The sequence below is a fragment of the Cimex lectularius genome, unplaced genomic scaffold, assembly GCF_000648675.2.
Source record: "Cimex lectularius strain Harlan isolate CLEC.00 unplaced genomic scaffold, Clec_2.1 scaffold20, whole genome shotgun sequence".
Classification (NCBI taxonomy): domain Eukaryota; kingdom Metazoa; phylum Arthropoda; class Insecta; order Hemiptera; family Cimicidae; genus Cimex; species Cimex lectularius.
The window spans coordinates 229,563-248,602 of record NW_019392641.1 but is presented as its reverse complement, the minus strand read 5'-3'; the positions used below and the strand labels follow the sequence as shown (position 1 = coordinate 248,602).

Genomic DNA, 19,040 nt, shown 5'->3' with positions numbered 1-19,040 from the left:
AAGCAATCACAAGTAGGCTGTTTTTACAACGTTTCAAGCTTGAAGTCATGCTGGCCGGGACGAAATCTCAAGAAGTCGATGTCCCGCATAGGAATTCAACTTTGTGCGCCAAAGTTGTGTTTCTTCTAGAAATCTTTTTACCATCGGGCGACAAACAAGCTTGTCCCGGGAAGAATCCTTGAGTGGTGTTATCGAGGTTCTATGTAAATGCGTTAGGCTCACGGGGTCAGAAGGGAGAGTGTAGTGCAATAACAGCGGAGGACGAGGACGGGGCCGGGCCAATTCTGCAGATCGTAAAGTGAGAGGAGAGGACACATGCAAACGTGAGGGCCTTATTGAAACAGTCGCTCGTAACAATCTCCTTTTATCTGAGGTCTTCCTATCCCACCCCCTCGCCGACAAACGCCCCATTTCTTCTCCGACGTGATTTTCAATCAATACCGAGAAGATATCCATAAAATTTTGCTCTCCAAGTCAACCAAAAGGAGGTAAACAAAAATATTTGAATCTTAACAATTTGGTGGCTTTCTGTAAATTTTAGCAAATAAACTTTAAAGAAATTAAAATTAGAATGACCAAATAATCGAAGCTATATGTTATTCAATAAAGCAGTTATTACGAGTGGAAAAAATACAAGAGCGAACCTTAAAAATATGCTTACAAATATTCCACCCTTTTCTGCTATATAGAATGATATGTGGATATGTGTTAGCATCATGAATATCTTTATGTTCCATATCCTTTCTCCTTCTATCTCTGCTTTTTTCGTTTTCTCTTCATTTTCGATTTTTCTATCACGCTTATTTTTTTACAATTTCCTTTCATTTCTACCTATCAATCAATCTTTTATCATTATTTAACCCAATTTTTAACTCAGCACATAAATGTATTCATATATCAATGATCACTCGTCTACAAGACAAAACTGAACCCTTGTATAGATACTAATTTACTATCTATTAGTTCACAAATTCAACCAATTGGTTAAATCATCACTCACGTGAACATCAGTTTAATCAATCACGCCATCATCTATGTTCACTTACATATTGTCACCAACTGGCGAACTTACTCATCCAAAAATTTGTAGTTTTATTGAAATAATCGTTCATTCGATCATTCCTTAGCGTGAACACTCAATGATCAAATAAACACTTACTCATTAATTATTTCTTATTGCATATTTTAATCAATGAATAGCTGTCCTACTAATGCTCTCACTCATTTGATCGTTTAGATTTCGTTAACTCACATTCTTTATTTTAATTATCCAACTAGTTCAATCGCTTAATATTCAAATTATTCAGTTTTTAACTCGATCACTCTTTCTATAATACGACCAACTCAGTAACTAAATATTTCAATTTGTAACTCAATTCTGAACTACTCTACTCTTTCACTCACTTAATCGTAAATTAAATTCACAATTATCTAACTCGCTCAGTGAGCAAAGGTTGTATTTAGGAATTCATTATATAATTTTCTTTCTTATTAAATAACTAACTCATACAGTCATTAACTCTTTCGATCACTTATCAACTACGAAATTCAATCACTGGTACAATGATTTTCTACTCACTAAATCTTTCTATTATAAACTTAAGAATCACTGATCACTTACTTAATTTAACTTGACCTATCCTAAACTTAATTACAACGTTGTTCTCTTGTACACTCAGATTATCGGCCAGTGTTTATCTAGCTCACTAAGTCACTAAATATTTTACTTTGCAACTCATAACTTATAAGTAACTAATTCACATTCCAACTCGCTGTTCGATTCAGAACTCTCCTGTGCACTCGTTTCTTAAATCTTTTTATCCCTGACCGACTAACAAATTCGTATACAGACTATCTCGCTCAGTCTGAAAATCGTACACTTATTAAACTTAAAAATCCCTGGATCACTAACGTACTAAAACATTCGGTTGACGACTACACAACTAACTCGATCACTCACGAGTATACACACTTGTGGAAATCGTCCAATTACTTAATCTAATTAACATGCTAACTCACTAAATTCCTAAACTACTTTTTTCAATCGTTAAATAACTGAACCTCACTAAGCTACCCATTCCCAAAAAACAGGTTCTTACTTAGATAGAGATGTCGATAGAATAGATCAACCTCCCCCCCCCCAAAAAAAAAAAAATATATATAAATAAATTCTGTGTCGGTCGGTTAACATAACTGCATCCACATCATATAACCACTACATTTCGCTCGCCCACTTCCAATACAGCTCCAATAATACAGGGTGTTCGGCTATTCGTATTACAAACTTTGCCAGTAGATTCTACATTTAAAATGAAGCCAAAAAGTCCTAACTAACTACGGTCTGAATCTCAACAGTTTCGGAGTTATTCCCCTTTTTCGGATTTCCTAAGATTTCACGACCTTGCTTCAAATAAACAATGGTAACTCCAAAACTAAAAGGTTTTCGTCAAATCCGTTGATACCATTGAAAACTACGTTAAATTTCCAATAAGATGTGATAAATACTAAACTTGTAAACGTTCTTGAAATAATCGTTTTGCAGCGTGAACGTTGAAAAAAAAATTTTTTTTCTTTTTTCAAAGTTGAAAAACTTATTATAGTGATTCTAAACCACTATTTCCAAACCTAGAGACCAACCAATTTCATAAAACTCTTTTTAATATCCTTTTGGTGTAATTTCCTTTTTAATTACTTTTTTCAAAGATGAAGAAATTTATGAAGGAAAGGAAAAAACCTTGTTTGACGGATTGGTAGAGTAGACCTATCAATAATAATAAAAAACTTAAATAAATTGTGAATGAATGAACTAAAACCGTTTTGAATTTTAAAAGTCTTTTATTCCGGGGAATAATAATTATACAAAAACCCATTAATCAAACTACTTAACTACGATTTCCAAACCAAGAGACCAGCAAATTTCAGCAAACGTACTCCATTTTGTATTCTTTTTAGAGTATTTACAGCGTAATTACTTTTTTTAAATTACTTTTTTCAAAGATGAAGAATATGATAAAGGAAAGGTAAACCTTTCCGTAACCGTAGTTGACGGGTTATTAAGGTGGGAAGATTTAAGAAAAATGTAAACTTAAGGAAATTTTCGGGGACGTCGGTGGCCGCAACGGTTTAGGCGTTGACAGGGCGCTCATCACTGTAAGGTAAAGGTCCCGGGTTCGAATCCAGCGGCTCTGCATTCGAAACCGACATACTTACAAATGGGATTTTTTTCAAAAACATCAGCACTCCGAGGGTTCTTATAACCTTGTAGTTGAAATACCCTCGTTAAAAAAAAGGAAATTTTGAATGAATTTATTAAACGTTTGTTAATTTGCGTTCGAAACCAAAATAGTGCAATTGTTTATTTATTTACCAACACGACTGAAATTTTGATTATTTATTTTATGTATTATTTTATTTTTATTTATTATTTATTTTACTTGAACGTTTTTACGAAATTTGCTGATCTCTAGGTTTGGAAATAGAAGTTTAGAATCACCATAGTGGATTTATTTAGTATTTCAACTCTGAAAAAAAAAAAATTCAAAGTTCTCGCTACTAAAATGCTTATTTCACCCGCGTTTACAAGTGTTGATCACATCGTATTGCAAATTTAATGTAGTTTTCAATAGTATGAACGGATTTGTCCAAAACCTTTCAGTTTTGGAGTTAATATTGTTAATTTGAAATAAGGTCGTGAAATCTTAAAAAAAAAAAAAAAGTGGAGTAACTCGGAAACTGCTGAGATTCGGACCATCGTTAATTAGGACTTTTTGGTGGCCGAATTTATTTTTATTATTGATTTTTGAAAACGTCTCATATATTTCTGAGTTCTATAGAAACAGCATTGGCTGTAATACTGGCTAAGAGCTGTAATGGCTTTATCGTTCGGCTCTTTATCAATTGAAAGAAACCGTAACGATTGGCAGTTGAAGAAGTGAAAAAGGGAGGCCGCTCGAGGGTGGAGAGGAAATCGGGAATCTGTGGTGGCCGGCTATAACGAGAATGTGTGGGCTGGTAGATACGTGGAAGCTGCCTTGACCATTAGACACGTACTGGGCATAGCGTTTGCCAGTAATGTCAACCCGCCGGGCACTATTTATACACACACATCCCAAACAGAATCTATAACGATAATTTAGAGGGTGCGGAGAGAAACCGTCGGTAAAGCGGATCGAGATGTCACATACTAATAACGAGCCCGCAGGAAACGCGGACGGAAAATTAATTGGGCGTAATTTGTGGACTGTTGGTCGTGTCGATTGTTTTTGGACCGGGCGTTCAATCACAAACTAATCACGTTCCACATGCACATTATAATATGCATGTTTTATGCTTGGTTAATTTTCGCTCTAGTTTTTACTAGAATTTTTTTCGAAACGAAAATAAGAAAAACAGACGTGCTTTTCCTTGTGGTTAATCTAAAAACATATATTCAGCAGAATTACATCATTACCACAGAATATGGACATATCTAACCCAGGCAATTTAAAAATTTTATTCTCAAATTAATACTGTCTCGACTTAGACACGTAGAAATAAAAATGGTAAAGTGTATATAAATATTTATTGGTTTGAAACGAAAACATGTAAATTAAAATTTCTGCCTTTGAAAAATTAAATGTAAATAGTTATGAACTATATGTAAATTAATTAATTAAAAATTATATTAAAAAATGCTTTTTTTATTTGTTTAAAATAATATACTTTGGCTCTTAAAACCACGATTTTTCATATTTCTCAAATTAAAAAAATAATACACAAATTTGTGTTTATTATATTTATTCAAAAATCTCAACAAACGGGAATTTTGGTTTACATAGGGCCCCGAGGAGTATAGAGTACTTGGGGGTGTAACCTATGAACAGTAAAAGTAATTTATTACCGTGGGGGAAGGGGTTATTTAACCCAGCCTATATTAAAAATATTGTGAAATATAATTTAATTTTCAATTAATTATCCTTTTTATATTTATTTAGAAATCGTGAGATGCAGTCTTGTGTGATGTAGGTTTCAGAAAAACATTTTCTTTATCGTGCCAACGTTTCGATCTTTATTGAGATCATCTTCAGGGCTCAAAGTGTTTGTCTTCTATGTAATTGTGCCATTCTTGCATGTCGTGTCGAGAGTCGACTCACGATTTCTAAATATCGATTAACGGTCACTAATCACCACACATATTCTTTTTATGTAAGTTCTTGGTTAAGATGAAAAAGTCAGTGTCACGAGCGGGATTCGAACCCACGACCTTCGGCTCAATTCGCCGCTGCTCTATACTTGAGCTATCATGGCATAATCATCCTGCTCAAGGTACTAACTCTTTTGTCACGTTAGCTCAAGGGTTAGAGCAGCAGCGTATTGAGCCGAAGGTCGTTGGTTCGAATCCCGCTCGTGACTTTTTATCTCATCCAAGAACTTAATTAAAAGATAATTGAAATAAGTAAGTTGATCTTTTAAGCCACAAAACATAAATGGATTATATTTATTTATATTTCTATCTTCTGTCCTTGTATAACGCTTTATATAAATTAAAGAATTAAAAAGCATTAATTTGATTACAAAAGGGTTACATTCAAATTAAAAAGTGTTAATTTGACTGAAAAATATATAAGGCATTTCTCCCTTCCAATTAAATAAATTATCGTAAAATTAGCTATAAAATTAAATTGTAAAATGAAAGTTGTATGTTATTCAGAAATCGTGAGATCCATATAGGGTGTGGAAAAAAGTGAATCTATTCAATGCAAAAAAAAAAAAAAATTTATTTTCAATATAAAGCAGAAAACAAACACTTTGAGTGAGTAGAAATACTTTGATTGAATATAAAAAATATTTTTTTGCGTTGTATAAATTCACTTTTCTTCCACATCCTAGATGTATTTAGTAAATTTAAACAATGTTTGTAAATCCCAGGCCCTGAAGATGATCTCAATGAAGATCGAAACGTTGGCACGATAAAGAAAATGTTTTTCTGAAACCTACACCAGATCGCATCTCATGATTTCTGAATAACCATCGACTAACGGCCACTAATCACACGTTGTATGTTCTGATAAGGTATACGAAATAAAATATTATTACTTAATAAAGATTTGTGGAAAATCCACGAGACTCGAGAAATAAAGACGAATAGGATTATTTTTATAGATTTTCATTAGTATGTGAATAGTAGTTTGGATAATGTAAGATTACTTATTTAATTTCAGGAGAACTAATTAAAGATTTAATTAAAGATTACTAATTTAAGAACGTGTCTATCGTTAATAAAACCCGTCCGTGCATATCGTTCAAAAAGCGTTCACAGTCATGTTATGTTATAAATATGCGATACACGTACTTTTCGAAAAGTAGCTCTGAATATATGTCTTATGTACGAATTTCTCACGAGTTAATCTTGGAGAAATTCCTAATTTTACGAATGCCGACGTTATCGAGAAATGTATGAAGGATAAAAAAGAAGGTGTTTGCCCTCCTCGGTGAAAGGAAACCAGATTCGGCGAGGACGTGTTATTAGAAATGTACCTCTATCGGCCTCCCTCCGCTAATGGCTATCAAGTTGCTAACGAGCGTAGGAAGTGATTTGTTGAAAGTGAGGCCTGGTATCTCGGACGGGCCGGGCCAGTCACCCTGTCCCTCGTTAAGATAAGAGCCTTGCCGAGGAACTAGGAACCAGTGCAGACGCCATTGTCTTCCTTTCCAGAATTGGCCTCTGGAAAAGCTTTTGAAATTAGCAATTAGCCGGCTCCACCTTTGTCCCTAAGCCGGAGGCCGAAGCCCTTCCGGTTTTTACCGTCGGTTCCGTTTCACCTTTGACCCGGCCCTATTAATCCGGCATGGGGCTGGAATGCAATTTCTGGTGTTGCTCGTGCGTAATGACGAATTGTTTAAATCCCGGAGATCTTAAGTATTTCGGCTTGGTCGGATTCAAATTTTCATAGCATTACTAGTCTTTAGCGATTCGAGATTCTCATCAGAATAATATTTCATGATTCAATATTCCACATAATAAAATACATAAAACAAACACAATAACTATTGGAATAAGTTACACAAATGCTATTACGACTCTAAAGTCTGTAAATAATGTTTAAATGATTCGGGTTAGGAACGATATGCCTACTACGATTACTATTGATAAAAATGTATATATTTATTCAGCATGTATTTCTCCATCTAATTTATGTATGTGTACTTTAACAATTTTATTTCAACGCGCTTAAGTAAAAACATTACAATTTTAGTCGTTCCAGCATTACAATAATGTATGTCTTACATTGTTGGGTTTGCACTTTTATATGTTTATATTTTATAGTTATTTTGTATTAAATAAACACATTTTGCGTAAACAAATACACCACAATATACATAAAACATATTATCTGAATTCTTAATGTTATCATTTGTTACAGAGTGTAATATTACAATTTTTATCAGCATGATTTCTAGTTTTCAGAAATATTTGTATCCAGTTTTGTAAAAAGCATTTTTTAATGTAAAAATTAATTAGAAAAATTCTCTAGTACGGTCTCTCTCTCTCTCTCTCTCTCTCTCTCTCTCTCTCTCTCTCTCTTTCTCTCTCTCTCTCACTCTCACTCACACTCTCTCTTCACTTTTTCTCACTCCCTCGTAGACACTATCTCTCTTTTTGCTCACTCCCTTTCTCTTTCTTACTCGTAAGATAGTATGAAATATTTTAATTTACATGCTTTCATTTCATACCAACTCATAGGTTTTTCGATTTTTTAAAGAACGTGTTCATTTGAAATTGAAAGGGTAAGTAAATTCGGTGTTAAAATTGGTTAATTTGTTTCGAGAAGAGTATAATTTGAAACTAAGATTTCCGTCTTTAGTTTATTATCTTTTTCGATTATTACATTCCCAATTTTTATATTAGTGATGAGGGTAGTTTAGGGGGCTAACAAACAGTTCAGGTCATAGGGCACATAGTTGCTTCTTGTTCTTATCTTTCTCGCGTATTGTTTTTTAACTGCAGCCAATCGGGCGTCTTGGTCATGGGCTCTACTTTTATACACAGGATGATTCACGAATGTGTGAAAATCTTTGAGTATTTCATACTCCTAAAATGGACCAAAACAATTCCCTTGACACTTGTTTGATTCTCAACAATAACGGTGGTATTTTTTTGTTTTGCATTTTTTTCGGTTGAACTCTAAGTTGCCTTAAACTGGGCATATCATTTGAACTTTAGGTCCTACGATAAATTTGACCACACCGTTTACAACGTAATTGAATATTCATCATGGCCTTTATCAAATCAACCTTCATTTTATTTGTAAAAAGATAATGTAAATATTTATTACGAGGTGAAAATCGTAGAGAAAATAAACAAAAACCAAAATCAAGTAGTGGACTTACACACCTCTTGTTCGTTTAGAAGATTATTTGTATTAAAAGCCGCGTAACATTTTTTAAAGTCCATCGCTTAGAGAAAGTAGGCCAAGTATGACCACAACTTTTGAATGGACGACCTACACCGCTTGAGGACTTTAAACGTCAGACATCATATGATTTTCCAACATGATGGGCACAACCCCATTGTTGCTGAAATAGAGTATTTAAACGGAACATTCACTTGTTGGGTCGGGGGAGGATTTTTCTATCAGGGGTTGCTCAAGGGATTGTACCGAGAGGTTAATTCTTAAGCGGAGTTGATGATGGATTTCGGTCTGCTATTGAACTGCAGAGAATGACTACCTTTTTTTTAACGGGGCGCAACAATTTTTGCAATAAAGTCTTACAAAATATTTTTTTGTTCGTTCTATTCGCATTTATTGTTCTGTACTTTGAACATGGTTTGATGGATCCAAGTCGATGATTTCTACATGCTTTCTTTTTTAGCTTTTGATAGTTTTTTATGTCATCGCTCCAAAACTCATCTAATTAAATTTACAGGAACACACTATTTTTTATGACTCACGAGATCTGCATTAAACATTTGGTTGTTGTATTTGTAGTAAATTATTATAGGGATATGTTATAATGGAATCGTGTTCTTCTAAGGGAGAGACGGAGAAGACGAGAACTTTTAAGAAAATAAAAGCCCATTGCATATTTTTTCGTCCGAGTTGCTGCATTGCCAAATAATAGCAGTGCACTTAAAAAGTAGGCAATAATATTAATTTATTATCTTACAAAGGCTTATGCCATATTAGACTAATGGATCCTCTTGGATAGTTTCATTACGGGCTCTAAAGGCTGGAAAGTCTGATTTATTTTTTGGCGGGTCGCAGTGGAATTCGGCAATTTGGTCGCATCACTTCTGCGCCCCGCAATGAGATTTATTCATTCGATTCGTTCTAATGTTGTTCTACGCTGTTTAGTAAAAAATTTATTTATTTCCCCCGCCCCCGATTCTAGGCTTCCCTGCACTTTTCAGCCTTGTTTGTATGTTTTGTATACATCGGGAATTATGGTCTATACGAACGCCTTTGGGACCATTTTATTCCATGTATCAGTATGAGTATCGGTTTAGTACTACAATTTTAGAGTTTATCTTAAACTCTGTACAATTTTAGGACCAAAACTATTATCACAACTCTTCTCTTCAAACATATTGAATTTTCGATGTTGGGATTAGCATACCTTAATTTCAAAGACAATTGCTCATGAAACGCTGAACGTCATCCAACATAAACTAACGTTAAGCATAGGCCAAGTATAATTATGCTATAATGTTTACTCGATCATTATGGGCATCAAGTCTGGTGTGTGGCGTACAAAATTAAAAACATTAAAATCATTTAATGTGTTAAATTTCCATATTTGGATATGGTATCAAGTAATTAATGCAATTAATTAAAATATTAAATAAATCAATCAATTAATTATTTTAATTAAAAAATAATTAAAGTAATTAATGCATTAGTTAAAACCATTTTCATTCGAGATTCAGCAAGGATCAAACTATCTCCAATAGACTTTCATAGCAGAACTAAACAACCAAAAGAAATAATTAATTTATAAATGTATAAATGAAGAATGAAAAAAAGGGATTGAGATAAGGGCAAGAAATTTACGGATAAGAAAAGGAAAAAGAGAAGGGTGAAAGAAAGGGAAACGAAAAAGAAGAAAAAACCAAAGATGGGGAGAGAGAGAGACACACATAGAAACCGACAGATTGGAGAAAGAAAGTAAGAGAAAGGCAGAGAAAGAGACGGATAAACTAAAAAGTAGAAAAAGAAAAAGAGAGAGTGAGAAGACTGAGAAAGAGACAGACCAAGGGAAAAGAAAATAGCGAGTGAGAGAGAGGGGGAAACAAAGCAGGAAAGTAACAGATCAAGAGAAAATAAAAAACAAATAAATAGTGAGAGAGAAGAAAGATAAAGGGAAGGTAAAGAGACAAAAAATGAGAGAAAAGCGTGAGACAGAATGTGGGCATGATTGATAAAGGGAAAAAATACAATTTGAATTGAGAAATGAGATTATATGAGAATGAGAAAATTAATAAAATGGTGACAGGGGGGCGTCGGTGGCCGCAACGGTTTAGCGTTGACACGGCGCTCATCATTGTAAATTGAAGGTCCCGGGTTCGAATCCAGCGGCCCTGCGTTCGAACCGGACATACTTACAAATGTTTTGTTTTTTTCTTCAAAAACACCGGCACCCTGATGAGAAATAGAATAGCAATAGCACGAATAAGAAAGAGAAAGTGTGCTGGAGAGTAAAATGACAAAGTTAAATGATGGGAGACGGAATATAAGTGAAAATTTGTAGGACAAGGACCTCAAGAGAACCAAGGAAAAACAAAGATAAAAAATAAATGCGTAAATATTTCTAATTTTATTTTTATTTCATACCAATATGAGGAAATGCTGATTTCTGCCATATAACGTTTTTTTAAATATAGTCAAATTAAGGGGTTTCTCGATATAATTTGATCATTTTAGATGTTTTCCGTTTTATTTATTAATTATTTGCTAATGTATGTCGTGTTTATCGAAACAAGGGAACTAGATGTAGCTGTGTCCTTGAGGTAGATAAAGGACCGAGGGGGGAAGTGGTACAATCAAAATTTGGAATATCAAAGAAGCGGCAATAAAGCGATAGGGGGCGGACCTGTGTAACATCACTATTCTCCTTCCCCCACTTAGGAAGTTTTTATGCGCAATTGAGTTTCGCGATAAGGCCATCCGCCCGCCATGTGTCTGGGGGATCCGAGGGCACACATACATTTATGAAATATCGCGTAAAATCAAGATAGCCGCGAAAAACAATTTGAAGAGGAAGCACAACCCTGCCGGGCGGGGAGATATATTAGGGGCGTATAGGCGTGGAGAATAAATACCAGATTCTTATCCGGAGTTGTAAAAATTTTCTTAGTGGGTGGATCCCCAAATATAAATATGTGAGCGAGAGAGAGAGCAAGAGAATCCCTGGGGTCTGTATGACGCTGTTTTCATGATTTGTCATCCGGCACCTCCTCCGTATAAAGCATTACCCCCGTCGCAGGGCCACACACGCTCCTGCGAAGAAATAAGAATTTATTTTCATAAAATCCTGCCTTCATTACGACCGGGCTAGCTGGCCTAAGGGTAGAAGGAACAGGAATATGTTTTCAGGAAAACATATTCATTAAACTGAGGGAGAAATGCCAGCGCTCCTCCGAGACCTTTATAATCCATATCCTTGTTCATTTTTATTGTTGTTTTTTTCTGCAAGTTGCAGTCTCTTTTATACCATAGACATTTTTACATCAATTATGCATAAAAAAATAATATATTCATCCACTAAAGTTAGATGATTCACGTTTAGCCATGAAAGGTTGACCCGAAAACAACCTTTCAGAAATTATATAACTCCTATAATTATGTTGTGATAATTTATTAAATAAGACATCTAACCCAGTAAAACATCGTGACTTTTTTTGTTCTACTATTTTAAACTCTATAAATCGCACAGGTTATTTAATTTTTTATTCATATTTATTTCTGCGAAGCTCTAAAATTTAAATTATTTTAACTAAAGGTAGTTGTAATGTACTTCAAATCATAAAAAATCAGTAAATTTAAGACAAATAAAAAATAAATAAATTTTTTGCTTTCTAATTGATGAAATCAAAACTAAAAAACTTCTATGAGGCAAAAAGGAAATCTTTCACTGGGAAAAACTTATTTAAAAATTAAAAGTCTTTTTATTATATCTAAAATACAGTCTCTAACACTATGTCTAACATAACAATTGGTATATAAGTTTCCGACTATTAAATGAAATACACCTTAATTTCAATAATACAACACTAATAGTTCGGATAAAGAGAGGCGTTTTCGAAAATAGTTGAAATTGATCATAATTATTTGAGAAAAATCTTAATTTGCGACTTTTATTGGTTCAATACTTATTTATTTTTATCCTTCTTTTTTGGAAGGGAGTAGGGTTGGTTTGTCTTATCTTGTTTGTTTGCGTGTAGATATGTAAATTTCACTTTTTATACAGACTAAAAATATATATGCATTTACATATGTACATCTGATTTTGTTCATTTCACAATGAATGTTACTGGAAAGCCATGATTAGCAATAAAAAGTAAAAGGAAGTTAATTAACACAATAGTAATTGTGTGGTGTTTAGTGATCGTTCCTTAATCATTATTTGGAGGTCGTGAGATGCGGTCTGGTGTGACGTAGGTTTTATAAAAACATTTTCTTTATCGTGACAACGTTTCGATCTTTATTCAGATCATCTTCCGGGCTCAAGGTATTTGTTTTCCGTCCAGATATGTCATTTTTGTCTGTCGTGTTGAGCCCTGATGATGATCTCAATAAAGATCGAAACGTTGCCACTATAAAGAAAATGTTTTTCTAAAATCTACGTCACACCAGACCGTAACTCACGACCTCCAAATAATAATAGTAAATTCTGAATATAATTGGGAATTAGCAGAATTAATGTATGAGTTTTTTGTTTATCTATACTTTTGGAAAGATGGGGATTCATCCTGTAACCTTGATTAGAATGTAAGTTTTGTTTATAGATAACAACTCACGCCTTACAAACTTTATTTAGTTTTTTTTTTTAATTTAATAAAAATAGTAAGAGTACTAATTTGACGTTTTTCAAATTTGGCCATGGCTTTCGATTAACAAAACGTTATTTTGATTAGTGTGTTTTTTTGTCCGTTCTGTAGGGTATTCCTGCCCGAGCAGTAGGATTTAATCATAAATTTAGAAAATTAACAAAATGATTAATCATTGAATATTAATCAAAAGCCACAGCAAAGGCAGTCTTTATTCTTCAGATCACGCACCTTTCATCCCAACTATATTTACCTTTTGGCAGCAGATTATGCCAGTAGTAGCATCGTGAAAAAAATTTAACGGTTACATTCTCATTCATTACATGTATTCCATCACCATTAACATGTTTATCGCTGTGTGCAATTCCGATGTGTTTTCATGTGTTATATTCGATTTCCTTGGGTGTTTGTCATAAACGTAAAAAACCAAGCACAACCTCCTGGCAATATTAGGAGGGCACATATACCAGGGCAATAGTCCGACTACCACCTTGTACAGCAGGTTTTTGGCCGATGACAGACTGGAATCTGGCGACAGACCAGAGGTAAAAGAAGGGGAATAGCCGTTTTCCTCTTATACCCTTTATCATTTACCTGGAGAGGTTCATTAATTTGACCGGCTTAGACCATGACAATGACACTTGTATAACAACGGTCTACGCTGAATTTTCCGTTTTATTAAAATAATTTCAGTTAGACAAAGGCTGCATTAACTTTCTAAGCAGCGCATTGCGTTACCTATCAGTTCAGTATTGTATCTATCATTCAAGAGGAAGGGTATAGAGCGTTATGGTCTGATTTAACGACCGTTTTTAATATCTTTCGGCGTGGTATTTTGTTAAAATATACAAAGAACAATATGGGTCCAAGTATTTTGCCTTGAGGAACACCAGTACCAATGTCGCTCGGATAATAGGATAATCGACAGGAAACTCAGAATTGTCTGGAAAATAGATAGGAGTGGAGTATTTTTATTAAGTATGTTTATATATTAAAGTGATAAAATACGATAGGGGCGTCGGTGGCCGCAACGATTTATAGTTGACACGGCGCTCATCACTGTAAAGTAAAGGTCCGGGGTTCGAATCCAGCGGCCCTGCATTCGAACCCGACATACTTTTTACTTACTTTTTTTCAAAAACACCGGCATCCCGACGGGTTGATACGGGTAATTATTGTTAAGTCAACTCAGCAGACGGACACAGCCCAAGTTATTTGTGTTTTAAGTTACTGTGCAGTTAACGTTTTTTTGTACAAGAAAATGTATCTTTTGGGATGTAATAATAATGAACACTATTCTATTCTAAACCAGAATGTTTCTTAAATATATTGGTTTAATCCAAAAATTTAACTAACTGTATATTTTATTTTTCCAAATTTACTGCCTTTAATTTTGTTGATGTTGAAGACAAGGAGGACAATTTCTCTTTTTAAATGTCGGAATTAAAAAAACTATCATTTTGGAGGAAGGGATTTGTTTGGAAAGAAGCTAATTATAATCGAAAAATGATATGTTTTCAGTTATTTTTTTTTAAGAATAAATTTTGTGCAAAAAAAAAAGAATTTTGTTTACATTTGAATGACGAACGTATGAAGAAATTTCGATATTTTGATTATTTACGAAAAATGGGGGTGGACATTTAACGCTCACCCCGCAATTCCCTCTTCCGCAACTGGGTTTCGTTCATTTGACAACGGGTCGGATGGAATTAATTCGAGCCCTAAAATAAGGAAATCAGGTCCATAAAATCGGTGATTTCCGGGCCGAGCTGACTACTTTGCAAACAGAGACGGATTGGTTTTCAGAACACAATAGGATTGAATCGGGTTGAGCAATTGAACTCGTTCTATTTTAAAATTCCGATATCCTCCCGGATAGGGTGTCGATGCCATTTGTTGTGAGGCGGTGATTGAGGCCGGGGGATCTGCCCATGCCGGGGGTGGGACGAGATAGGAAACAAAAGGGGGTGGTTCCGTCCCCACGGCGCCTCCACCTTCGGCCGTTTCGATGCTTCTCGCCTAAAAGGAGATCTCAACCCGGCCACTTCTTTTTCCTCATCCGTGAAAAAACATTCCCCTTTCATGAGGTTTTGCTCCCGCAATTGCATTTTATCGTTTTCTGCGGTCTCCATTCTTCAGAAACGACTGGCTAGAAAAATTAACTTATATACAGTGGAAACCCGAAATTATTTGGAGATCGTGAGATACGGTCTGGTATAGTCTCACGATCTTCAACTAATCATTAATTAACGGTCACCAAACACCACACAATTTTTATAAATTTTTCATACCTCTCGATGTGTGTATTGTAATTTTTTTAAATTCATAATTCAACCGAGGGACCTTTAATTCGTCGTTCGAAATTCGAAAAGGACACCAAATCGCCCCTACACTAGTCACATAATCGAACAGGCCGGAGAGGCGGACAGTATGTTTTTGTTAAAAAAAAAAAAAGAAAAATTCAATAACAAAATAAATAATAAAACAAGTTTCATAATATTTTAAAACACTAGAAATTTTGTGTCGTGTTGTTCATTATGTTGTCTGCCATTAAAAGTTCTTTTTTACGTATATTTTTATTGGGCATTTTTTTACGTATAAATTTTTCAAGACGCGTGTCCAGACTTAAACAAAAATAAAACTATCTATTACTTTAAATGTTACTTGATATATGAATAAGTGTTCACTTTCTTATGTGCGTTTTTTTCCGTTTTTATGACACGATACTAATAAAATCACAAATTAAGGATTATCCGGACAAGTCCCGCTCCCTTCAAGTCCGGATAAACGGATTTCTACTGTACATATTTATACCTTAAGGCCTCAGATATTTTCACATCCTCGAATTAATTAAAAACATTCTTCTCTATTCGTTAAATATAATTCCAATTAATTATTCTTTTTATCTAAGGTTTTTGGTTCAGATGAACAAGCTAGTGTCAAGAGCGGGATTCGAACCCACGACCTTCGATCTCCTCGGACGCCAAATCTTCATCTTAACCTACAACCGATCGAATTTTCTCTCTTTTTGCCGTATTTTCAAATGTCGTGTAATCAGAATTCGATTCTCAGCGAATTATGTAGTGGCCCAAGGGTGCTGTTAGTGAAGTAATTACTTCTTTTTAGTTAATTAATTACTCCATATTTGCTTAGTGGTCATCTAAGGTTCTTTTTATCTAAGGTTTTTGGTTGAAATGAAAGAGCAATTAAATATAATGTCCTAACTTCCGTCTCAATTATTTAATGCAATTTTATTAACATAAACTTCCAGAATTACGCTATATGTCCATAAACAGTGCAAAAATAACACGAAAACTTCCTAAAAATTTAATATAGGTATTGTGCGTGGGTCGATAGAAGAATATCGAATATTCCACCGATCATAGGTGTGAATGTATTTTTTTGTGCCACTGTATTATGGATTTTATGGATAGATTATATTTTGTTGAAATGAGCTGTCGAAAAGGCCCGTTGGTTGGGAATCGAGGATCTCCTGGGCATCTGGGTTAAGGAAGATAATAGGGACCCAGCCCTAAAACAAGGTAGTGAACTCCCCTTGTATAGACCCTAGGGTCAGCACAACCCTTCGTGGTGAAAGTTCAGTTATATTAAATAACATTGAAATAAGATTTACAAAAAAATTGAATGATCAAACGTATATAATGTCCAAAACCTCATTAATTTAATTATAAATAAAGATCTGAATATTCATAGTAAACCTAGTGATTAGGCTATCCTAAGAAATCATCATTGCAGACAAAGTAATACTGATACAAATATCACTTTAAACATATGCAAGCTAGACGATTCAACATAGCAATTAATCTTTTTATATAAGGTTTTGGTTGAGATAAAAAAGTCAGTGAACGGGATTCGAACCTACGACCTTCGGCTAACACCTTCGCCGCTGCTCTCCCACTTGAGCTATCGTGACCTCGATCCTCTAGGACACCAACTCTCCATCTCAACGTACAACCGTTCGAATTCCCTCTTTTTGCCATCTTCAACTGTCGTGTAATCAGGATTCGATTCTCTCAACCGAAACCTTACATAAAAATAATAATTGAAAGAAGTAATTGGTCAATTGACCACTAAAAGATAAATGGAGTAATATTTAATAAGTAAAAGTAGTTACACTTCACTAAACAGCTCCCCGTGGCCACTTCATAACTGGCTTAGAATCGAATCCTGATTACACGACAGTTGAAAATGGCAAAAAGAAGTTCGATCGGTTGTAGGTTGAGATGGAGAGTTGGTGCCCGAGAGGTTTGTATTGAGCCGAGACGGTCGTGGGTTCGAGTCCCGCTCGTTACACTGACTTTTTTTATCTCAACCAATACCTTACATAAAAAGAATAATTAATTGAAAGAAGTAACTTTGTCAATTGACCACTAAAACATGGATTAATATTTAATAGCAATTAATATTACAAAAATTAAATACGGCCCGTAATCTTGTTGAGGTTTGAGGGTGCTGAAGCTATAGTTTGGTCGTTTCAGATTATTTTTCGTCTACCTATCGTAGCTGTGCTGATCTGTTGGACGCTTTTCTATTTTAGTATATTTTCAATACAAAACATCCAAAATCAACCGAATAGAACATCACTGAAGATTGCGAAAAGCTGTTAGACGGCGAGGATAAACAAATGAAAATGATAGAAAACTACCAAGCTACAAATTATGCACATCGCAGGCCTGAAATATATATATTTTTTATTCATGTACTTCAATGCGGATTTTGGCAAAATAATCAGTTCAAATTATTATGTAAATTTCATTCTTTTACTACTGTCAGGTAAATTAAAAATAAAATAAAAGCAAACAACTAAAACCGGCAGATCTCAAAAATAGGTAGTTAATACCATTTTACTATGTTTTGGCATTCGTAAAAGAAAGGTACGGCTTTTATGATTTATCGCAGTTATATTAGAAGTTCTTGTTTACCGCTGTGTAGCTATTGTTGCTAAATTATCTGACACAGGTTTAATTAATTGCAGGGGAGGACTAAATTGTTTCTAGCTCCTACAGAACCGGATACCTTCTCAATTACGGGCCACCTCGAAATCCATTAATCTTCGACTAGTTCTTCCTCGGATTTAACGTATCTATTATTAAACCGAGTTTATATTTAAACAAAACGATTTAGGTTTTGTAATTTTTCTTAAGGTCAGGTCGTTTTTTGGATGACAATCTGCTAATAAGCTAATATTTTTAGCCCGCCTCTTAGAAACCGATGCAATCTCCTTCTTGACCGACATTTTCATAATTTTATGTAATTTGCCTGTTTTTAAACCTTATAAATAACCTTAATTCAACACTCTAACGCTTAAGGTTTTAGGTTTTTGCCAATAGTTAACACGTTATAGCTAAATTGTATACGAGATCAATAAAACTAGCGAAACTGAGCGGACCGATTATGGTTTATTTTGATAAATTCGTCTAATTTTCTTTCTAAAGTTTTCAAGAGTTAGAATTCAATTGCATGTAAGGCTTAGCATGATAATATGAAGAATCAACCTTAACCAAAACAATTAATTAAAGTTTTAAGTTGAGATAAAAAAGTCAGTGTCACGAGCGGGATTCGAACCCACGACCTTCGGCTTGATACGCCCCTACTCTACCACTAGAGCTATCGTGACCTCGATCCCCTCGGGCACCAACTTCCCATCTCAACCACCGTGAACTTAATCAAAACGAAAATAAAATTAAAAAGGAAAACAATATAGATGATAAAATTCCTTCTTGTCGGACACCACGCATATTCATCGGCCCAGACAATTTTTTCCCCAGTAGTGATGGGGATTTCGGTGCTTTAATATAATTCTTTGGTGAATAGAAAAGAAACATTGTAGAGAATAGTTTTCCAGCTGGGATTTTTGATATCGTGGCACCTTCAAACCTCTTTACTAGGTTTTAATTTTCCTTTATAATAATAAGATTTTACCTGGCAGTCGTGCAATTGCCGAAAAGCAGTCTTATTCCCCTTGCTTAATAGGTCTTGGCGTTAATTGAAA

General features: G+C 34.5%; 1 protein-coding gene across 5 annotated transcripts in view; it reads left to right on the top strand.

Annotated features, from left to right (window-relative positions):
- The window catches only part of LOC106669929 (zinc finger protein 1-like), a 565,181-nt gene that overhangs the window by 322,303 nt on the left and 223,838 nt on the right, over positions 1-19,040 (top strand). The window lies entirely within an intron of this gene.